This window comes from Pseudophryne corroboree, chromosome 9 (genome assembly GCF_028390025.1).
Source record: "Pseudophryne corroboree isolate aPseCor3 chromosome 9, aPseCor3.hap2, whole genome shotgun sequence".
NCBI classification, from domain to species: Eukaryota; Metazoa; Chordata; class Amphibia; order Anura; family Myobatrachidae; genus Pseudophryne; species Pseudophryne corroboree.
In genome coordinates, this window is record NC_086452.1 from 390,006,641 (window position 1) to 390,031,668 (window position 25,028).

Here is a 25,028-nt window from a genome sequence, read left to right on the forward strand (position 1 = left end):
ATCAGTGACGACATATAATACAGAGAGCACCAGTGATGCCATATAATACTGAAAGCATCAGTGACACCATAGAATACAGAGAGCACCAGTGACGCCATATAATATAGAGAGCATCTGTGATGCCATATAATACAGAGAGCACCAGTGATGCCATATAATACTGAAAGCATCAGTGACACCATAGAATACAGAGAGCACCAGTGACGCCATATAATATAGAGAGCATCTGTGATGCCATATAATACAGAGCGCGTCAGTGACGCCATATAATATAGAGAGCATCTGTGATGCCATATAATACAGAGAGCACCAGTTACGACATATAATACAGAGAGCCTCAGTGACACCATATAATACAGAGAGCACCAGTGACGCCATATAATACAAAGAGCATCTGTGACACCATATAATTCAGAGAGCACCAGTGACATTATATAACACAGAGAGCACCAGTGACGCCATATAATACAGAGAGCACCAGTGACGCCATAAGACAGAGAGCATCAGTGACGCCATATAATACCGAGAGCATCGGTGACGCCATATAATACAGAGAGCATCAGTGACGCTATATAATAGAGAGCATCAGTGACACCATATAATACAGAGAGCTTCAGTGACACCATATAATAGAGAGCATCAGTGACGCCATATAATACAGAGAGCATCAGTGACGACATATAATACAGAGAGCATCAGTGATGCCATATAATACAGAGAGCGTCAGTGACACCATATAATAGAGAGCATCAGTGACGCCATATAATACAGAGAGCATTAGTGACGCCATATAATACAGAGAGCGTCAGTGACGCCATATAATATAGAGAGCATCTGTGACGCCATATAATACAGAGAGCACCAGTGACGCCATATAATTCAGAGAGCACCAGTGACATATAATACAGAGAGCACCAGTGACGCCATATAATACAGAGAGCATCTGTGACACCATATAATTCAGAGAGCACCAGTGACATTATATAATACAGAGAGCACCAGTGACGCCATAAGACAGAGAGCATCAGTGACGCCATATAATACCGAGAGCATCGGTGACGCCATATAATACAGAGAGCATCAGTGACGCCATATAATACAGAGAGCGTCAGTGACACCATATAATAGAGAGCATCAGTGACGCCATATAATACAGAGAGCATTAGTGACGCCATATAATACAGAGAGCGTCAGTGACGCCATATAATATAGAGAGCATCTGTGATGCCATATAATACAGAGAGCCTCAGTGACGCCATATAATACAGAGAGCATCAGTGATGCCATATAATACAGAGAGCGTCAGTGACACCATATAATAGAGAGCATCAGTGACGCCATATAATACAGAGAGCATTAGTGACGCCATATAATACAGAGAGCGTCAGTGACGCCATATAATATAGAGAGCATCTGTGATGCCATACAATACAGAGAGCCTCGGTGACGCCATATAATACAGAGAGCACCAGTGATGCCATATAATACTGAAAGCATCAGTGACACCATAGAATACAGAGAGCACCAGTGACGACATATAATACAGAGAGCACCAGTGACGACATATAATACAGAGAGCATCTGTGACGCCATATAATACAGAGAGCATTAGTGACGACATATAATACAGAGAGCACCAGTGACGCCATATAATACAGAGAGCGTCAGTGACGCCATATAATACCGAGAGTCAGACGCCATATGATACAGAGAGCGTCAGTCATGCCATATAATACCAAGAGCATAATTAACCATAATTAACTAACCCCATTATTCCCAATAGCATTTCTCTTATTATACTTCTCCCTCCACCCCCACTAAGGTGCTCACAAAATGCTGTTTTTTTCTGTTACATCCCCCTCACCTGTTGAAAATCATGTTAATCCTGTTAGGGGGCCACCAGGAGGAGGTAGGAGCTCTGTGTGCAGTGCTGTAACACAGCCTCTGTAAGTCCCCAGCTTGCACACATCGTAGAACATTTTTGTTTATAACCATAAAATAATCAAATCAGCTGCAGTACAGAGGACAAATGACTTCCATTTTTCCACTCTGTCCAGTGTCAGTGTCACTGTCCTCTCTGCACCGATGCTCACAGTGCAGAGTTAAAAGTTCATCATTCCTTTACTCATGCTGCTAAGTGCTAAGCCTGCCATGTGCACGTTCTTCCATCCACTCTTGCTTCCCCTGCTAGCTCCGCCCCCGGGGTGGACCCTATGTGACGTCGTGCAGGCAGGGCTGAGTGTGGAGCTCCTCACTGCTCCGCTGTTTTTAATGACAGGGACCCGGCTTCAAGCGAACGGAGGTATTCCCCCGGGCAGGTAGGGGAGGTGCTGGCTCTGCAGGGTTTGCATGGGTGCCTGGGAGGCCGGCTGCTGGCAGCTTGTGATAGGATTTTTTTTTTCCTGTCAAAGCTGCCAGTCTCCTGTGGGCCTATTTTCATGGGGAGGCCTGGAGCTGCAGCTTCATCCGCCCCATTGTTAATCCGGCCCTGGCTGCCAATGCAGACCACAACATTTTTGCATGTGCTATTTTATAATTTATTTACACCCATGTTACTACGAACTCTGCATCAGCCACTTTATCTGCAAAACTAAATTTTCAATCATAGTGGAAGCTGACACATTTGTTGCTTGACTTCATTTAAAATAAAAAAAAATCCACCCAAAAATGTAACACTGCGCCTAGTGGCATTTACTTTTGAACAAAGTGTCGCTCAGATATGTTTTTTGTGTTTTTCTTTATACAATATTTTGATGTAATGTTGCTGTAAACATTATTTTATGTACTTTGAAAGTCACAGTTTGCAAGATTTTCTCTTACAAAAACGTTAGAAATTGCTTGGTGCTTTTGACCCTGGCGGACGGTCAGGAAAGACATGGTAAATGGAATTTTTTCAAGCTGAAAGCTGCCCAGAAGTACCATAACGATTAGCTGGGGACCATTATGTTTTATTGTGGATATAAGATACTTGGATGATGGAATGAACTAAGGATTTCTTCCAGTTTCAGATTAGTACTATTAAGTTGGCAAAATACATTGCGCACACGGAATGGATCAAACAGGAAAATAGAAGAAAATGTGCCTTTGATAATAACAGACATAAATGGGAACCAGAGACAACTTGTGCAGTAGTACATGAGCTACTAGAAAAAAATGATACGTATTCCTGAAATACAGAGGGTTATGTGGTTAATAATTTGTGTCACTAACACAAATATGTTCAATTTGATCCTAATGGGAAGTTTTTCTATTACTTATGTATGATCTTGTATGTAAAGCACACCACATCACTACTCCGAATAGAAGCTCCAGGTTCTGCACTATGGGGGTCATTCCGAGTTGTTCGCTCGTTATTTTTTTCTCGCAACGGAGCGATTAGTCGCTAATGCGCATGCGCAATGTCCGCAGTGCGACTGCGCCAAGTAAATTTGCTATGCAGTTAGGTATTTTACTCACGGCATTGCGAGGTTTTTTCTTCGTTCTGGTGATCGTCATGTGATTGACAGGAAGTGGGTGTTTCTGGGCGGAAACTGGCCGTTTTATGGGTGTGTGCGAAAAAACGCTACCGTTTCTGGGAAAAACGCGGGAGTGGCTGGAGAAACGGAGGAGTGTCTGGCCGAACGCTGGGTGTGTTTGTGACGTCAAACCAGGAACGACAAGCACTGAACTGATCGCAGATGCCGAGTAAGTCTGGAGCTACTCAGAAACTGCTAAGAAGTGTCTATTCGCAATTTTGCTAATCTTTCGTTCGCAATTTTGATAAGCTAAGATTCACTCCCAGTAGGCGGCGGCTTAGTGTGTGCAAAGCTGCTAAAAGCAGATTGCGAGCGAACAACTCGGAATGACCCCCTCTGAGGGGTATATTTACTAAAATTCGTATTTTTCTGAATGAGGTTAAAAATCAAACACGAATGACATCGAATGTGTGAAATTGCAACTTTTTGAATTTTGACACCTCATTTACTATGCTGTCGTATTCTGCATTTTCGAGTTTTCCGATGTCGATGTCATTCGTATTTTCGGCCAGTGTTTTACGGGAGTGAATAGTAAAACACTGCCTACATTAACACAATGAGTCTCGGCCGGATCTGTGAGATCCGTGCAGGGCTTCATTGTGCACCTTTATAAAATAAAAAACGTGTTAAAAATCTAGAAAAAATTGGCGTGGGTTCCCCCCCCCTCCTAAGCAAAACCAGCCTCGGGCTCTTTGAGCCGGTCCTGGTTGTAAAAATATGGGGGGGAAATGGACAGGGGTTCCCCCATATTTGAACAACCAGCACCGGGCTCTGCGCCTGGTCCTGGTGCAGAAAATACGGGGGACAAAAAGCGTAGGGGTCCCCCGTATTTTTTGAACCAGCACCGGGCTCCACTAGTCAGAGAGATAATGCCACAGCCGGGGGACACTTTTATATCGGTCCCTGCGGCCCTGGCATTAAATCACTAACTAGTCACCCCTGGCCGGGGTACCCTGGAGGAGTGGGGACCCCTTAAATCAAGGGCTAGGGGTGAAGCCCGAGGCTGTCCCCCCCATCCAAGGGCTGCGGATGGGGGGCTGATAGAAGGTACACTAGATTATGTGAGTATAATTTTTTTCACAGGTACCCCTAGGATTCTACATGGAGAAGAGGACCGAGCCTCGTGGGAACATAGGTAAGTATGTGCGTGGTTCGGGTTTCCGGTTTGTTTTTTTGCCAAGTACGTGGATTATAAAGAGAACACAAGCTACGCTGGATTATGTGAGTATAATTTTTTTCACAGGTACCCCGTGGAATCTACATGGAGAAGTGGACCGAGCCTCGTGTGAACATAGGTAAGTATGTATGTATGTATGTATGTATGTATGTAGGTGTGCATGTATGTAATAATCCAAGTACCAGCTTGCGGGGGAGGCTTGCTGGGACTTGTAGTACTGCTACAAAAAACAATATTCTTATTTTTACACATGGCTATCAGCCCCCTATCCGCAGCCCTTGGATGGGGGGACAGCCTCGGGCTTCACCCCTGGCCCTTGGGTGGCTGGATGGGGGGACCCCTTGATTTAAGGGGTTCCCACTCCTCCAGGGTACCCCGGCCAGGGGTGACTAGTTAGTGATTTAATGCAGGGCCGCAGGGACCGATATAAAAGTGTCCCCCGGCTGTGGCATTATCTCTCTGACTAGTGGAGCCTGGTGCTGGTTCAAAAAATACGGGGGACCCCTACGTTTTTTGTCCCCCATATTTTTTGCACCAGGACCGGACGCAGAGCCCAGTGCTGGTTGTTTAAATATGGGGGAACCCCAGTCATTTCCCCCCCCATATTTTTACAACCAGGACCGGCTCAAAGAGCCCAAGGCTGGTTTTGCTTAGGAGGGGGAACCCCACGCATTTAAAAAAAATTTTTTTTAACACTTTCCCACCCCTTCCCACTGATAAACATGCACGGATCTCATGGATCCGTGCATAACTATCAGAACACGGTAAAAAAAAGCAGGTCTATTTTAAAACTGCTTTTTTTTACGAATTGTATTTTTTCACGGCAGTGTTTGGCTATTGCCGGCAGTGTTTGTGAAATAGAATTTTTAGTAAATTACCGAGTTGTATGAAATAACAGGCATATTTGACCGATGGTGTATTCATTCGTATTTTTTTTCTTTGACTTCCAAAAAAATACGAATGCCCTCATCACTGCCTAGATTTTAGTTTAGTAAATTCCTGAGATGACACTTTGAAGAAAAAACAGCAAATCGGTCAAAATCGGGAGCTTAGTAAATATACCCCTGAGTCTTCTCTCTAATATGCAGTGTGCATGCATGCAATGGGATGCAGTCAATATAGATACAAAATCCAGACGGTCAAAATACCGACATGGTCAAAATACCGACATGGTCATAATACCAACATTTAAAATACCAAAAAGGCAAAATACTGATATTTAAAATCAGTGCCATAACTATTAATTTTAGCGCTGTGTGCAAGAAACAGCATTGGCGCCCCCCACCACCACCATATACAAAATAGTGCCAATGCACGCCGTAGTCGCGTGCAAAAAATATAGGGTCGTGGCTTCATGGGGAAGGGGTGTGTCCACATAACTCTCTTTTGCACATTACGGCAGGCAGAGCTCCCTTTTACACAGTACGGCAGGTAGAGTCCCCATTTTACACAGTACAGCAGGTAGAGACCCATTTTACACATTATGGCAGGTAGAGTCCCCTTTTACACAGTACGGCAGGTAGAGTCCACTTTTACACATTACGGCAAGCAGAGTCCCCTTTTTATACACTAGGCAGACAGAGTCCCCCTTTTTTACACATTAGGCAGGCAGAGTCCCCTTTTTTTACACATTAAGCAGGCAGAGTCCCCCTTTTTTTACATATTACAGCAACAGAGCCCCTTTTTTAAAAACACTTTAGGCAGGCAGAGTGTGTGTCTGCCTGTGTGTGTGTGTGTGTGTGTGTGTGTGTGTGTGTGTTACTCACCTGGGGGGGGGGGGGGGCGATACGGTTTCCAAGGCTTCCAGACACAGACTTATGTCCGGGAGCTAGCGGCTGCAGTAGCGCTCCCACTCCCTTGCAGAGGCGGCAGATGGACTCACGGACAGAGTAAGGGCACAGGGGTGTGTGCTACCACATGTCGGCAGCAGCACCGCTCCCCGTCCCTTGCGGTGGCTGGAGACAGGCGGCAGCAGGCGGGACTTTCAGTAGTGCCTCACTGGATATAACGCCCATACGGGAGGGGGGGTGCTTCCAGATGGTGCACCCTTAATACATGTGCGCTGTGGGCAAGGCACCATCGGCACACACCAAGTTACGGCCCTGTTTAAAATGTTGACATGTCAAAAAGTCGGCATGAGTTTTCCATGATTTTTTAATTGAAACCGACTTGTTCATACTTTACCATCCCTGTGGACCTGGAGGGGGAATATAATAGTGTGCTGAGCGCAGCGAGGCATCGAATCCAATGCATGGCGAGCACAGCAAGCCATGCATGGGGATGCGGTACACTTATACAGTGTCCAAAACCACGTCGACCTATGTCGACATACACACCAAAAACTATGAAAAACTGTCGACTTTTTGACCTGTCAACATTTTAAATGTCTGTATTTTGACCTTGTCGGTATTTTAAATGTCTGTATTTTGACCTTGTCGGTATTTTAAATGTCGGTATTTTGACATTGTCGGTATTTTGACCGTCGGTCAATTGTTGTCGGTATTTTGACCATCAGGATTTTGATTGTAGGTATTTCATACTAAACCCATATCACTCTCTGTACAGGTAATCTGCGTCAGACTCTGCTGTAATTTATAGCTGGATAGATCACTAATGATGGTATTTTGTACCTGTTCACGTTATTTGTCCACCTCCCACACTAATGACTCAACAAAAAGACCCACCTGACCAGTGGTGATGTTTACCCCAGTAGGGTAGAGTCAGCCTAGCACATGTATTGGTGGGGAGAGCACCTCAAGAGCTAAAGGCAGATACAGTAGTTACTGTTACAATTCTTTCTCGCCATGGATAAAGCTGACACCAAACTGACAAGCGAAAAAGGGAGGATGGGTGGGAAATTTCACAGCCGAAGATGTTGAAATTAGAGATGTGTGCTGACCCCATGTTTTAGTTTTGGACCTGGATTCATTTTTGCATTTTGGTTTTGCAAACCACCGTCATGAGTTTTGGTTTTGGATCTGTATTTTTTTAATTGCAAAAAACAGCTAAAATCAAGTAATTTGGTCCTGTTTTTGTGCCTACAATATTATTAACCTCAATAACATTCATTTTCAGTCATTTCCAGTCAATCTTGACCACCTCACAGCTCACAGTATTGTTGACCAATATTGGCTGGCTGGCTAAGCAACAGAGCAGCGGCACAAACACATGGCAGTTATTTCTGTTTAAAAATGTGTTGCAAATTAGTAATGTATTAGCAATAACCAATAAAAATCTCTACAAAAAAGACCATCCCCAATACCCCCCCCCAAAATACAGCTCATTATGAAAAGTGGTGCAAGATCAGCTATTCCACATTAGTAGCCTTCTACGCTGATCGCTCACATGGTTCTCTGTCCGAGTATACACTGCAGGGTGTGCAGCATAAATAAAGCAAATCTACTGTATTTTGCACAAGGTACTCCATTTACCTTATTTTTCCTCCCAGTTGTAACAGGGACTGTCTGACATGCCAACTTGTACACTGAATTTAAAATAATCCTCCATCATTCTATTGATAGTTACTGTATCAGATTGAGTCCCGGTAGAGGTGTCAATAATTTTGGACAATTCTTTTAGGCCTGACCAAATGTCATTATGTTAATTCACTCTGGTGCGCTGAGTGGGCTCATCCCCATTACCAGTGGGTCTCTGGGAAAAGGTTATTTTTTTACCTGGCACCAGCAGTTGGAGGCTTGGAGCAGAAACTGAAGCAGGAGACTTTGCCATGTCATGTGCCACTTGAGCTGACAACTTGCTCAGAAGAAGCTCTTTGCATCTTTTAAGATCTTTGTCAGTTTGAAAGAAAAACATTATGTATGCCTTAAACCTAAAATCAAGCATGGTTGGCAAAAAAATTAGTTGTCTGAATGCAAGATGTTGACAACCCTTTTGTCCTGGCGAAGCAAATAAAGAGCTAGGGGGGAGATGTATCAACAAACATGCTCTGGCCATTATCTGAACAGACCCACTCCACCTCCAGACCACGGTGAAGTGGGGTCAGATAACAACGGCATGTATGAAGCCCATAACTGCTGAAGAGGGAGAGTGTTAACTCACCTGCTCGGTGAACTTTACTCTCCTTCTATTGGCTTGTGACCAGTGCTAGTGGAGACTCTGCCCATGCGCCGGTCATTTTTAACCATCTGCACCTGTAGCTTTTGAAGAAAAAAAACAACTCTATTGTTCTTTTGTATTCATCGTCCCCGTTTGTTGGAGCCAAAAGCCAGGGACAGTGCTGTTCACTCAGCAACAACAGCTGCGACTGTCAAAATCAATAGCTGCAGTTGTTGGAATGATCAGTGTCACAGCACAATGGTGCCTTATCTTGTAGATAGCAGCACTGAAAATGACAGGGGCGCATAGAGTCCTAGGCATTTGCTGTCATACACTGCTTTCTTACATGAAGGGAAGCACACATAACGTACACTGCTACCATTCTCACCCATAACACTTAATACATCTATCCCTTGATCTACAAGTCCAGCATACTTAGCGGAATCATTTTGTTTCATATTCTCCTTCAGTTTCTTCAGCTGCTTTTCCAGTAGTTTAATTAGTGGAATTATCTGACTTAAGCTAATAGTGTCTGAACTCACTTCACGTATGACTACTTTGAATGGTTTTAGCACCTTGCATAATGCAGAAAGTATTCTCCACTGCATTGGACTAAGGTACATTCCCCCTCTTTTCCCTATGTCATTGCTTGTTGTGTAAGTTTTGATGGCTTTTTGATGTTCCTCCATCCACTGAAGCATATAAAGGGTGGAATCACACCTTGTTACCACCTCATGCTTCAGTTGGTGGCAGGGTAAATTGAACTGTTCTTGCAGGTGCTGCAATCTTCTATATGCAGCTGCTGACTGCCAAAAATGTTCCAAAACTTGCCCGCACCTGTCAGTTTAAAAGAAAATTCAGACCACCAAGTTGATTGTGTGAGCAAAACATAAGACATGATTGAATTCAGCCAGCTGTAATGCTCTCACAATATTAAGGCATTATCAGAAACCACAAATCCTGAAGAGAGCCCAAGTGGGGTAAGCCATTTTGCGCTGACATTCCTTAGTTTTCCTAAGAGGTTGATACAAGTATACCTCTTAGTGAAAAAGGTGATACAGAGAGCTGCCTGTGAATGAACTGATATTTTATGTTACATGCCACTGCTGCTACTGAAGGTGATACACCCACCCAGTGTGCTATCATGTAATCTATCATTTTATCAGTGCCATTTGTCCACATATCTGTGGTGAGGTAGACAGTGGGTACAATTACATTTTGTAGGACAATAATTACTTGGTGTTTTTTTTAACGTCCCGGTACAGGTGAGGAATTTATTTTCTAGTGAAATACAATCAATATGGAATTTGGTAGTGGGGACACAGGACCTTAATTGACTGTCTAAAACCCGATATGGTAATGGCAGATATTGGCCACAGATCTAATACTAGCATAGCCATCATAGCATCAGTGATCCGCTGTGCAACTGGGTGACAGTTGTCATACTTGCTTCCTCTCGCAAAGGATTGTTTAACAGTCAATTGTTTTTTAAACAACTACTAGTAGTCTTCATGATCCACCCCAAGCAGCAGCAGCAGTATTCACAGTCCTAGTGCTGAAGGATTCTTCTGAGGAATCCTGGATAGGAGAGGAGTCATTCAGCCTTACCAAACTGGATGCAGGACTAATTCCAATCATTAGTTAGAATACTGATGATGAAGGTATTGGCGGTGGAGATTGCAGGTGCAGAGATCTAGCTGAGAGAAGGGAGCTAGCTTATGCTGGACTGCTTGTTATTTTTTTAGCATACATTTCTGATTTTGCTAAAAACTCTGCATGAACTCCCTGCAAATGATGTAACAGGGAGGAGGTTCCTAGATGGTTAACATCCCTTCCTCTACTTACTGTGGTTTTATGCCCAGGCATGACTATGGCTTTCTTCTTATCATGGGTAAGAACTGCTGCCATTGGTGCCTGACTTATACAAACAGCATCTTCATTAATGGCATCAGCTACACACATATCCTCCCAATCCTGTTACACTTCCACATTGGCATCCTCAATTTCTATGTCACCAGCTATACTTGTGCTGCTCATTCCCACATTGCAGAGGGTGCAGAAATGGTGGAAGGAGGCTTCTCTACAAGTACCTTATCAGAAATGTCAGACTCAGACATAGTTAAAATGTATGCCCTTAGACTCTCCTCAGGGATTTCTAAACACAATTTGTTCTTAGTGCTTTTTTTGCTGCAGTGATTTGCCTTTTTACATTTGACACCTCTTCTAGACTCTGAGTGAGAAGGTGTTGCATCATCATGTGAGATTATAGAAGAAGATGCCTGCCTGACTGACAGAAGTTCCAGAACCACAAATCGCAAATAAAGGCCAAGGCCTGAGCCTTTCCTGGGGTTGAATTAAGGGCCTCATGGGCCTGAGGGTTGAAAATATTCAAGGGCCTCTTATGAGAAGCAGAGCGGATTTGACCAGTGCTGTGTGGGCATGGCCAGTGCCATGTACACATGTAGACCCTGTACACCAGGCTTTTTCAACTAGTGTGCCGTGACCAGTTGCAAGGTGTGCCGCGGAGCCAGAGCAGCTTCCTGTACCTTCAGAGTGAACTGTTGGCTCGGGCTCTTCTTAGAGGATCAGTAATGCTCCAGCTGTGACCTATGCCTTGATGATGCGGCAGTGTGATATCATAGGTCACGGCCGCCGCGTCACACCACCCAGCCAGCCTACCCGCCTGCATACACATCTTCCAGTTCCCACCTGCATCCACAGCTTTCCTTGCCCACCCACATCCACACCTGCCCGCCTGCCCGCTGCTCAGTATTCGCAGCACTCCACTATGAACAACCCCTGCCACTAAGGGACAGGGAGGAGGACAGCTAGCCAGTAGGGGGTAATATTTGTTATGTTATTTCTCCTGTGGGGAGCAATAGGATTTATGGATTTATGGGGGTAACAATGTGATTAATTAATGTGGGGAGCAATAGGATTTATGTGGGAAGAAATGTGATTGATTTATGTGTGAGCAACATGATTTATGTGGGGAGCAATGTAATTGTTTTTCCTGTGTAGGCCAATGTATGTGTGTATTCTTATTTTACTGTGAGGGCCAATGTGTGTTTTTTGTTTTTTTTTTCTGTGGGGAACTGATGATGTGACTTGGCAATTTTAAAATATTGTTCGGTGTGCCGAGAGTAAAAAAAAGGTTGAAAATCACTGCTGTACACTATTAGCCCAAATGTCTCCCTAAATATGTAAAAGTACAAAAATTGCATAATTTTGTGTGGAAAATAGAAATATAATTGAATACTTTGTTTCATCTTCAGTTTAAAAACTTGCCTGTAACTGTCATTTTAAAAGAAAATTCAGACCACCAAGTTGATTGTGTGAGCAAAACATAAGCCGTGTTTGAATTCATCCAGCTGTAATGCTCTCACAATATTAAGGCATTATCAGAAACCACAAATCCTGAAGAGAGCCCAAGTGGGGTAAGCCATTTTGCTCTGACATCCCTTAGTTTTCCTAAGAGGTTGACACCGGTATAAACGTTAGTATGATAGGAAAGGCTCTGCCTCACCTGCCTCACCTCACTGCACGTCACTGCCTCTTAGTGAAGACGGTGATACTGAGAGCTGCCTGTGAATGAACTGATGTTTTATGTTACATGCTGCTGCTGCTGCTACTGAAGGTGATACACCCACCCAGTGTGCTGTCATGTAATCTTTCATTTGATCAGTGCCGTTTGTCCACATATCTGTGGTGAGGTAGACAGTGGGTACAATTACAATTGCAAATAAAGGCCAAGGCATGAACCTTTCCCAAGGCTGAATTAAGGGCCTCATGGGCCTGAGGGTTGAAAATATTAAAGGGCCTATTATGAGAAGCAGAGGGGGTGTGACCAGTGCTGTGTGGGCGTGGCCAGTGCCATGTACACATGTAGATCCTGTACACTATCAGCCCAAATGTCTCCCTAAATATGTAAAAGTACAAAAACTGCATCATTTTGTGTGGAAAATACAGTAGAAATATATTTGAATATTTATTGTTTATATCTGACTGCATGCCCAACTGGTAACTGCTGATCATTTTACTGTCAAGATGATGGGCCTATTTTTATGTAGAGGCTTGGAGCTGTAGCGCCATCTACTTCATTGTTAATCTGGCTCTGGCCTTTCCTTGCTACTGCATGTGGTGAATGGCATGTTGGCAATTTTATGTATTTTTCATCAGTAAACTTTCTCTGTATTGTGAAATATAGTTTAAATTTCAGGTGCCCTTTCTTAAACCCTTGAGCACTGGCTTTAGTATCTGCTGAAGTACTAATATCACAATCATCATGACAGCACTAGTACTTATTTGCTGTTCCTGCTCTTTCATTGACTGATCGTGACCCATATTGACTCACAGCATTTACATTATTAACACAGTGACACATCCTGGCCCTGAAAACACACAAGTTTTAATAAAGAAGAAGAGGAGAAGTTGCCCATGGCAACCAATCAGCATTGACGTAACATTTATAATTTGCATACTATAAAAGTATACAGAGCAGCTGATTGGTTGCCATGGGCAACTTCTTAACTGGCTCACTTCTCCATTTTTATCACTGCTTAGTACATCTCCCCTCTGTTCAGTGTCTGAATTCACTAACACTGCTTTCCCTCTCAGGTCACAATCTTATCACCTGCAAACTCTCCTCCATAACGTCAAACCCAATGTCACCGAAGTCATCCAACCCTCTTAAAACCCATAGAAATATCAATGCTATTAATTTTCAAGAACTTTCCACCTCTCTGCAACAACTGTTCTCACTGATTTCTATATTCACTTGTCCTGAGACTGCTGTATCACACTTTAACCCAGAATTAACACATCTTAACCTTAACTCTAGAAATAGCCCTTGATGAAGTGGCTTCAGCTACCCTTTCCACTCCATGTAGACTTACACTTGATGTTAACCGTGGCACGAACAAGACACCTACAAAAAACTCTAACGTAAAGTAGAATGGAAGTGGCATAAGTCTCATACTCCAAGTGACTTCCTCACAAATAAGACGATCTACCACTCCCATCGTAATGCCCTGGAGACTGCCAAAGAAATATATTTCCAATCTCTCCTCTCTGCTCAAGCCTCTAACCCCAACCATCTTTTTAATACATTGAAATCACTTATTATCCATCCCTCACCCAAACCACCAGCCACTATAAATGCACAAGATCTTGCGTCCTACTACAAGGACGAGATTGATAAAACCCTAACTTAAATGGTATCTCTTTCTCAACCAATGACCTAACTGTCCCTACCTGAACACTCTGGCACTTTCTCTGCATTTGTTCAACACTCTCTCATCCTCCTACTCTACTACCTTTCCTCATGATCCTATAGCATCACAAATCCGTAAAGCTCTGTCTCCTGTGCTCAATCCAACCTTAACTATAATCTGTAATCTCTCTCTATACTGGTATCTTTCCATCACTGTTTAAGCATGCAGTGTGATAAAGCCTAATATTTATCTTACTTAAAACCCTCTAAAAGGTGAAAGAACACAGTACGCAATTGACGTATGGAATACCGTAAGAGTACGCACGTAGCGTAACAAACGCTTAGCCGTGGACGAGACGCTTGAGCGGCACGTTCGCTCACGGCTTAGAGCGTAAAGGCAAGCACGCTATAGGCTGCCGACTAACGTAATGATACGCTATCAGCGTAGCGGACGCTCGAGACCACGAGGAGATCACAAGCGGCGCTGACGCTCACAGAGTTAAACCTTTATAACTATACCATAAACAATGTACTTATACTGTAAACCCTTGTGCAGTGATAAGGTGTAAATGCAACACAGTGTAACCTTGTTAGTTTAAAAGCTGTATGAGCGTATGTGACGCTCAGAGAACCCCTTAGCAATATAATAAACACTCAAATACCGGTCTAAGGGTCTAACGCCTTTTAAGGAAATGAATGAACTTTCAATTGCAAAAGAATAATACAATACAAGTTATACACTACCAAGATAACATAAAATACCTAACCGGATAACTACACATAAAATACAATACAGATACAATTACATTTAAAGGGGGGAAGGAGAGAGAGAATGGCTTATAACATTACATAAGAGTCAATATGGTTGCAGAGAACAAACGCACCAGGGGAAACAATCGCAAGCGCCTTTTCTGGATATCCAGCTCCCGATTATCAGCAATGAGAACCGTTGAAGAGAGTAGAGAGCTGGCCCAGATCGGCTTGTCCTTTTATACACTACACACAATACAGTACAATGGTCCCTACATTCTTATTGTTCATTGGACACAGGAATTCGTCTTCGCATTATAACAAAAGGTCATAGGTTGGTTCATACAGGTGGGCTGTGTGACTATTTCAAACTGCTCAGGTGGGAGGGAAACTGGGTTTCCCGCCGCATGGGTAATAAAGTGCAAATACAGTAAATGTCCATAAACTTCTTATGTCCATAACTATTCGCACGAGCGATTAATCCGCTTCAAACCAACACCGGAATATTGCTAATTAAATACTCTTCCGATGGATACTAAACACCACTGTGTAACCCCTGTCTGACCCTTCGTATCAAACAAAGAGGGATCTCTTTGTCTATGAACATGCTACATTAACTAAACTTTCAGATTCTATCAAAGGGACCATAATCTACAAAATACATTATATGGTTAAAATATGTTACGATTGAGTCGCACGCTAGGCGTACATAAACTCTACCATAAATGCACATACCGTGCGCCCGCGGGTGCACGCAACGGCGAGTACGCGCACGCACGGCAGGGCTCATGCACGTGCAGCAGGCACTCGCATGAGGTGCAAATATGGCAGTGTGCATCACGATATTTTTCTGACTTTGACAGTCCACCCTTTGGCAGTCACCAATAACTGCCACTTTCTAAAACATTTCAAAAAGAGAAAAATATATATGTCATGTGTAAATATTTCTATGGTTGGGTAGGGGAGGAGAGGAGAAGGTGAGAAATGGGTATGACCTAGTGAGATAGCAGAATCATGGGTGTATGAATCCATGTTTGGGGGGTCATGTATCATCGTGCCGTACGTGTTTTAAATCAAGCTTCGAGGTATTGCGAAGTATACATTTGAATTCCTTCTTATCCCGTATCAAGGGTCTGTGGATGGGCTGTCAAACTTTACCGAGCTCTTTTCGGCTTTGGTTGCAACAAAATGGCGGAGCACATTTTAGTTGATGATACATGAGTAGGGGGGATATGTGAGTGCTGATATCTGTGCCTGTATTCCCTATCGACTATGTGTGTTATTACCTGAAGGTTGTAGAGATGAAGATAAAGAACAGTTTATGGTAAATGCAGTGATAAACTATGTGAGTTTAATATACATTTGCCGATTGATGTCTTGTCTTGTCTCGATGTACATGTTGACTGTAGTCTCTTTGTGCTTTTGCCAATAAACGTAAGCAAAGCTTTATCAATGTCCATAGACTTACAAAAAGTGTTGGGCTAGCGTAAAATTAAAGTCACTAGGGATATGGGGGGTCTATGGCATAGTCCATCATTTGTCTGTGTAAAAAGGTTGTCAAATTCTTCTTCCAAGCGGATGTCTTTTTACCTTGGAGAGAAACAAAGGAGAAACGGGTGAAAGAAACGGACCGTGGAATCACATTTTCATCACAACATTGTCTCTATCGTTGGGTCATAGATCAAATCCATTGGAATTATAATGTCCTCACTCCTTAAACTCATCACCTTAGTACTTCGTTTACACTTCGTTAAAGCCTGAACGCATCTAAATATCAAACCAATCGATATGACGATACCCAAGATACATAGAAGAAATTTCCCTACATCCATTATAACTCCTTGAGCCCATTCTCCTAAACCAGAGAACCAATTTCGCGGGTTCAACCATGACACCCAACCGGTCAGCTCATTACCCACAGCAGCAAGGGTGAGATTGTGTCTCCTGCGGAATTCCCACTTTAATTGGAGAATGTCGTCCATCTTTTGGTCTATGACCTCGACCGGGTCCTCGGTGCTATTCGTAATATAAGTGCAGCATTTTACGCCGTACTGCGTTGCCAGTGTGACACAATATCCGCCTGTCACTGCCGTGAGATAATTAAGAACCATCCTATGCTGAACCAGTTCTGTTTTATAAGCTTGGAGCTCCCTTCCGGTATACCTAAAAGTGTCGTCATACATTTCAGTGATATTGTCTAATAAATTTGCAAGCGCTGATATGTATTTATAGTTCAACACTCCTCTTGTGGTGCGAGTGATGTCTAACGCGAGTAGAACCTGAATCCCGGTGGATTCATGGATCAGGTCAGAGGCCGGATGCTCTGTTCTCTCTATTAGGTGACGTTTAACGATGTGCTCGTAATGAGTGTGAGTATAAGGAGCTTGGGCACCGCGGTGAATATCTTTCATTTTAGTATGCGATACCGTCATTACTTCAGGCAGTACTTTTCCAATATAACACAATCCTTCTGAGTTTGGGGCAAGCCACTTATACGCCTTCCTCCCGCATATGAAATATGCATCATCGGGGAGAACATATGGGACGGAGTAGGACATAACCATATTACACATTTTCCATATGAAATTTCCTAACCCTAATTCTCCCATCTGTTTAGTACACGTATCGGTTTGTACGATATGTGCACAGTATCCTGGTGATACCTCTCCAACTCTCATGGTTCTACTTCCTAGGGTATACCTATATCGGAAATATCTTCCACTACCGGCTAAGTGGCGTATAAGTTCTGTATCTGTAGGCAATCCGTCGGCTCTATGTGAGAATGTCATGGTTTGGTTATTCCATGACACTTCCCAATTTCCCGGCTTTCGGGGATTGGAAATGTCAAAGCACACTAAAGACCTATCCACATGGTATTGGTGGAGCTTCAAACTAGGAGGACTAGAGATATTAAACCTCTTGTCCACCGGCCTCCCACCACTTAACTCAAGTACCTCCCCTATCGTTAAAGGAAATGGTACTAGTCCTGACTTGCTGTGACCTTGAGGTACTTGAGAGCATACCCAACAGTCTGTCTGATTTAGTACTTTACCCACTAAGGAGTGATAGTCACTCAATGGATGCCTATCCATATGGATATTAAAACTGGATTGGCATTTCTTGATGCACCCATCCTCAACTACATTGTCACAATGCCTACAGATACAATTTTCTTCAGCTAACAATAAATAACATGGCTGCTAGATCGTTTCCGGTACTCGCCTTTGCTCGGTGATTGTGTTGTTATTGGAAATTTACACCTCTGTCTCAGTCATCAGAAACCCATTCTGGATCCTTTCTCGACCTCACTGGTACTCTCGCCGGAACAGACTGCTCTGGTCAACATCATGGTTAACAGGAAAACACGGATCACAGTCTCTTGAGGTGAGTCCATCTTACAAGAGGAGAAAGGAGAAATTTGTAATGGGGGTACAGGAAAACAGTTTGAGGGGGAGAGAAACTTGTTATGATAATTAGTTCTCTAGTCTTGTCGTTCTTCTTGTTCTGCTGTCATCTCAGAGGTGCTGTCTCTCAGTCTTCCAACCGAACACTCCGGTGATACAATATTTCTTCCAAACCAGCTATCTTTCTGTAAGGAGCAAAAAATCTTGCATCACCATTTGTCTAACTGATGTGTGACATACCATCTTTAAAACATGAAAACATGAGTGAGAAGAGAGAAAACAAAAAAAACAAAAGAGAGAGAGAGCAATTCATATATATATATTACATAAACCAACAATAAACAACAACAGGGAAAAAAAAACATTTTTCAAACATTTTAAAACATTGTTCATCAGGCTGTCATATCTACATGTCCAATGGTATCCTTGCGCAGTCCCTCCCACCAGCACCTCCATACTCCACCCTTTGTATCTGGCCAGGATACATTGATGCGGGTAGGTCATGCTGGGGTTTGGTAGACTTCGGCAAAGACCAAGTAGCTATGCAATGTTTGAGTCCTGTCGATGACTGTCAGAGATGGGGAAAAAGAAAACATTTCACAGATACATTACAAATTTTACCCGGTCATTCCTGTGTCCTCAAGGAATGACCTCCCAATTTGTTAACAATAACCTCAGGCTTACCATCAGTCCTAATGATCACCTTTCCTGATTGCATGTTACAGGTGCGGCCCAAACTCCTTCCTATGTGATCCCTGATTACAATTTGGTGTGTCATAACTTTGCTCATATCTTTGTCTAGGGGTTTTATATGAATTTGGTCTACTTCTTGATCTACAATCTCTTGCAAAATGACCTTCCTTCTGGCAATTGTAACAGACTATCACATTTGAATTTCTCGCAGGGGTTTGGGGCTTATGCTGGAGTGGTCTTGTGGTTAGGGCCTGTATACTTGCGGCCATTAACTTATCACTTTGTGACTCCCTGTGTCTGGTGATATTCCGATCATGATCAATAGCGGCCTCTCTTAATGCGGCCACCGAGATATTTCTCCAGTTTGGGTTGGTGGTCTGTACCCTTGTTCTCAATACCTCTTTTAAACCATTCATTAACACAGATACTGCTACTTCTCTATGATTTACATTTGTCTTGATGTCCGTGATCCCAGTGTTTCTAGCCATTACTTGCAGTGCTCGATTAAAATAATTGGAAATACTTTCCCCTTCGTTTTGTCTTATGGAGAAAATTTCATTCCACTTGACAACTGCAGGGAAATATACTCCCAACTGTCGGTTGATCTGCTTAATACATTCCTGACTGTGTTCCTCCGTTTGAAGTACTTCTGTGTCTAATTGACAATCAGTAATAAATTTCGCAGAGTCAACACTGGAGGGCAAACATGCCCTCAGCACTATCCGCCAATCTCTGTTGGTGGGTTCTGTTGAGTTTCCTAGTTCTTTAATAAATCTTTGACATGCGACTAGATTTTTCCTAGGATCAGGAAATTCAGACATAATTGATCTTAATTCTGTCCGGGACCAGGGACGGCGCATTGCACTGTCCTTGACGGGAATGATTCCCTGATCGTCAGTCTTCCCATTGGGGACTGTGATCACCCTGACAGGACTAAATTCAATTACATCACCTTGTGTTGGTCTTACAATATGGGGTACATTTGTTTGTGCGTGATATAAAACATTGTACGTACCTGTGGACACGACCTCACCTGACCCTCCGTTAGGGGGTTTGATTATTGCCTTTACCGATTTGGTCATGTCCACCTGGATGTCTTGTGTGATGGCTGCTGGAAAAGGTGCCGACATTGTGCTGGGCTCACTTTCTTGCTTGTAGTCCTGAGGGAAGTTTGACATGGGGTGCAACTTGCACAGGTTAACATTTGTAATTTTTACACTTTCATTTTTATAAACATTATTACATTTGTTACTTTCATTCTTAATACAGTTACTAAGTGCATTTTTATCGTACCCCATCGCGCCATTCTCTGCAACCATAATCCTCTCCATTGCCATGTCTCTCTTCCCAAGATGAGAGTCAGATATGTAAGTTAAATTTCTTTGTATTTCACTTTCCTGTTGCCATAATTGTAAACAATCATAATGTTTGATCCGTCTCTTTGCTGGTTTAATGAGACATATTCTTTTCCTTAGATTTTGTAACACATCTGGGCTAAAGCTGCCTACCCGGGGAAACTTTTCCCCGTCCTGCACAGTCATTCTTTCCCATTCATTGCATAAAACCTCTGTGTGTGGACCGTATTTCTCACACATTACATACCTTGCCGTCCCGATTGGCTGGTTTACTGAATCAACCAGAACCAAGGTTGATCGCCCCCTACCTGAACAACTGGCCCCCATCCTTGCAGGTGTTGCTTTCACTACCTCTGATCTTCAAATCAGGGTCTTCAGCGAACACTTACAAAAACCAAGATGTCCGGGGCAGGCCGGCGGCGAAGTTTACCGAGTACTCCACTCACTCCTCGCCCACGTTGGCCAGTACTGCAATCACTGATTCAGAGCTGCTGTACCCAACCTAGGGCCCCTATGAACCTTTACTTACTGGGGCGTGTTGGACCTACCTGTCCCCAGCAAGTATCGGTTGTTGGATAGTTCCCGAGTGACCAGCAAATCTCCCTTAAAATAAAAAAAATACACAAAATCGCGTTAGAGTGTACAAATAGCGTTTATGACCCCTTTCGTACGCAAATGGTACTGGGTCAGGTTACTAACTAATGCACACAATTACGTGCGGTACAATCGTTCAGCACATAAGCAACTAATCTTATGTGCGGAGCGACCAACGGAATCGAAAATTATGGCTGCGAATTCCTTCAGCCTGAGCTTCAATGGCCTATATGGGTTTTGCACCAACCCCCTGGGTTGTGCTCTTTTCTATCTATAGCAGACTTCTTAGTCTGCTGTACCTGGACCTCCTGGTCTGTATGACCTCCTGGTCTGTTCTACAGTAGACCTTCTGGTCTGCTATACTCTAATGCTCAAATTTATGTTTAACAAGGGATGCCTCCCAAGCCACCATGCACGTCACTTACATGTATGTACCTCACGAGAACTCGACTTCTTGTGGTTCAACCCAAAATTGTAGAAACTTATATATATATATATACAAACACTCACCACATGTACACTTTAATTTTATTTCTGCGCAGAAATTCCTTTCATTCAGTAAACAGTCTAGACCAGATGAGTCGCAAATTGGAGAAGGATCTATTAGCTTAAAATTTCGGACACTAAAATTGACTTGCTCTATTTATCGCATTGCCTCCTTTTCGCCTGTTGAAAATAATACTATCGTGTGATTTGAATTATGTGGGCGTACCCGGACGCTCCGTTGCGTAATATACGCTACGTGCGTCGGCCTTTGTGTTGCGTACACTAGTCTAACCCTTTTGTTAGAAACACGTGTATGCCAGCCAGATATGTCCACAGAAATACAATTAACACGTTTATCAATGTAGATGATCTTTAATTGTAATCATCTACCGAGCACCACACAGGTCTTTCCTTGTATCTTTAGGCAAAGCTGTGTGCGTGCTTTACAAATTACCCCTTAATGTATTACTTTTACTCTTTAACTACAAATAGCAACAAATCTTTCTTAGCACGTTATCAATTGTGAAATGGCAAACAGGAGAGTGATATGTGAAAATACACGAATGAAAAGAAATGCAGATATATGCGTGCGTGCGTACGCAAGACAGAACAGAAAAAAAAACAGTTTTAAAAGACACTAGCGTATTGTTCTTACCTCCGGTTCCGGATTCCTTCAGCACCCTTTACTAAGCGAAGCAGACGCTTATCTGGTCAGCACTACGAGGAATATTACCTCCCGCCCTTTGCTGACCGATAATGTCTGCTGAAATTACCTAGTACAGATATGTGAAGGACGGACGAGCCGCCAATTGATAAAGCCTAATATTTATCTTACTTAAAACCCTCTAAAAGGTGAAAGAACACAGTACGCAATCAGTGCCGTTTCTAGGGGCGGGCGAGCCGTGCAACCGCACGGGGCGCCCGCCGCGGCACTTTGTTAATCCTTGTCGCCTCTCCCGAGCGCTCCTGCTCGGGGGGCGGAGTTTCGCGTAATGACGCGTTGCGTCGTGACGTCACGACGCAAACGCGTCATTCCGCAAAGCCCCGCCCCCCGAGCAGGAGCGCTCGGGAGAGGCGACAAGGAGAACGAGAAGCAAGAAGGAGGAGGCGGCCGGCGCGAGGGACGTGAGGCGGCGGGACCGAAGAGCGGGAAGACGTAAGTATTCTCTCTCTCTCCCCCTTCCTTCTCCTCAGCTTGAAACCTGCCTGCCGCTGCCGCACTGTGTAAAATGGGGGCACCTGCCTATGGGGATACCTGCCTGCCACACTGTGTAATATGGGGGCACCTGCCTATGGGGATACCTGCCTGCCACACTGTGTAATATGGGGGCACCTGCCTATGGGGATACCTGCCTGCCACACTGTGTAATATGGGGGCACCTGCCTATGGGGATACCTGCCTGCCACACTGTGTAATATGGGGGCACCTGCCTATGGGGATACCTGCCTGCCACACTGTGTAATATGGGGGCACCTGCCTATGGGGACACCTGCCTGCCACACTGTGTAATATGGGGGCACCTGCCTGCGTACTGTGTAATATGGGGGCACCTGCCTGCGTACTGTGTAATATGGGGGCACCTGCCTATGGGGATACCTGCCTGCCACACTGTGTAATATGGGGGCACCTGCCTATGGGGATACCTGCCTGCCACACTGTGTAATATGGGGGCACCTGCCTATGGGGATACCTGCCTGCCACACTGTGTAATATGGGGGCACCTGCCTATGGGGACACCTGCCTGCCACACTGTGTAATATGGGGGCACCTGCCTGCGTACTGTGTAATATGGGGGCACCTGCCTGCGTACTGTGTAATATGGGGGCACCTGCCTGCGTACTGTGTAAAATGGGGGCACCTGCCTGCGTACTGTGTAAAATGGGGGCACCTGCCTGCGTACTGTGTAAAATGGGGGCACCTGCCTGCGTACTGTGTAAAATGGGGATACCTGCCTGCGTACTGTGTAAAATGGGGATACCAGCCTTCCGCGCTGTGTAAAATGGGGACACCTGCCTGCCGCGCTGTGTAAAATGGGGACACCTGCCTGCCGCGCTGTGTAAAATGGGGACACCTGCCTGCCGCGCTGTGTAATATGGGGACACTTGCCTGCTGTAATGTGTAAAAAGGGGACTTTTTTATTTTTATTTTTTCCCCACTGTGGTGGGTGTGATGATATTAGATGAGGCCATGCCCACTTTAATGAGACCATGCCCATCTTAATCAGGCCACACACCCTTGTCGGGAGCGCGCGCGCCTACGGCGCGCGCATGCTTTTTCTTTTTATGGCTATATGGGGGGGGGCGGCACAATTTTTTTTTTTTTTTTAGAGCAATGGGGGGGGGGGGGGGCGCATTTTTAAATCTCGCACTGGGAGCCAAATTGTCTAGAAACGGCCCTGTACGCAATTGACGTATGGAATACCGTAAGAGTACGCACGTAGCGCACCAAACTCACCAAACGCACTACGTCCACCTCTCCTCTCTTACTAGACCTTCACTGGCTTCCCTTCCCTTTCAGAATCCATTTCAAACTTCTCACACTCGCTTACAAAGCCCTCACCCACTCCTCTCCCATCTACATCACTGATCTTATCTCGCTTTACACTCCCACCCGTCCTCTTCGCTCTGCTAATGCACGCCGACTCTCCTGCCTACGGATTACTTCCTCCCACTCCTACCTCCAAGATTTTTCACGTGCTGCACCACTTCTTTGGAATTCCCTACCTCTCCCCCTAAGACTCTCCACCTCTCTACAAAACTTCAAACGATCTCTCAAGACCCACTTCTTCACCAAACCCAGCCAAATCTCATCCTAACCCTCTGTCCTACACTCTCTATGTACCCCATCTGTGTCACCCCTGTCTGTCTACCCCTCCCCTTTAGAATGTAAGCTCTCACGAGCAGGGCCCTCTTCCCTCATGTGCTTATTCTCTCTTAATTTAATAATCTTCAACTGCACCACATCCAGCAGTCTTCTGCCACCTGATACTTATTCCAGTGTCATCTGCTGATGTAACTATGTTTATTTACCCTGTACTTGTCCTATACTGTCATCAACTGTAAGTTACTGTTTTCCTGTTTGATTTTTTGTTTATGTATTCTGTAATTGGGCGCTGCGGAACCCTTGTGGCGCCATATAAATAAAGGATAATAATAATAATAATAATAACAAACGCTTAGCCGTGGACGAGACGCTTGAGCGGCACGTTCGCACACGGCTTAGAGTGTAAAGGCAAGCACGCTATAGGCTGCCGACTAACGTAATGATACGCTATCAGCGTAGCGGACGCTCGAGACCACGAGGAGATCACAAGCGGCGCTGACACTCACAGAGTTAAACCTTTATAACTATACCATTAACAATATACTTATACTGTAAACCCTTGTGCAGTGATAAGGTGTAAATGCAACACAGTGTAACCTTGTTAGTTTAAAAGCTGTATGAGCGTATGTGACGCTCAGAGAACCCCTTAGCAATATAATAAACACTCAAATACCGGTCTAAGGGTCTAACGCCTTTTAAGGAAATGAATGAACGTTCAATTGCAAAAGAATAATACAATACAAGTTATACACTACCAAGATAACATAAAATACCTAACCGGATAACTACACATAAAATACAATACAGATACAATTACATTTAAAGGGGGGAAGGAGAGAGAGAATGGCTTATAACATTACATAAGAGTCAATATGGTTGCAGAGAACTTACGCACCAGGGGAAACAATCGCAAGCGCCTTTTCTGGATATCCAGCTCCCGATTATCAGCAATGAGAACCGTT

The 25,028-nt window shown here is 44.0% G+C and overlaps 1 long non-coding RNA gene across 1 annotated transcript in view; it reads left to right on the forward strand.

Moving 5' to 3' along the window:
• Positions 1-2,246: 2,246 nt before the first annotated feature.
• LOC134957068 (uncharacterized) overlaps positions 2,247-25,028 on the forward strand; it is a 145,410-nt gene continuing 122,628 nt past the window's right edge. Inside the window, exon 1 of the long non-coding RNA XR_010186431.1 lies at positions 2,247-2,318. This is a non-coding gene — a long non-coding RNA (uncharacterized LOC134957068). The remainder of the gene's footprint in view (positions 2,319-25,028) is intronic.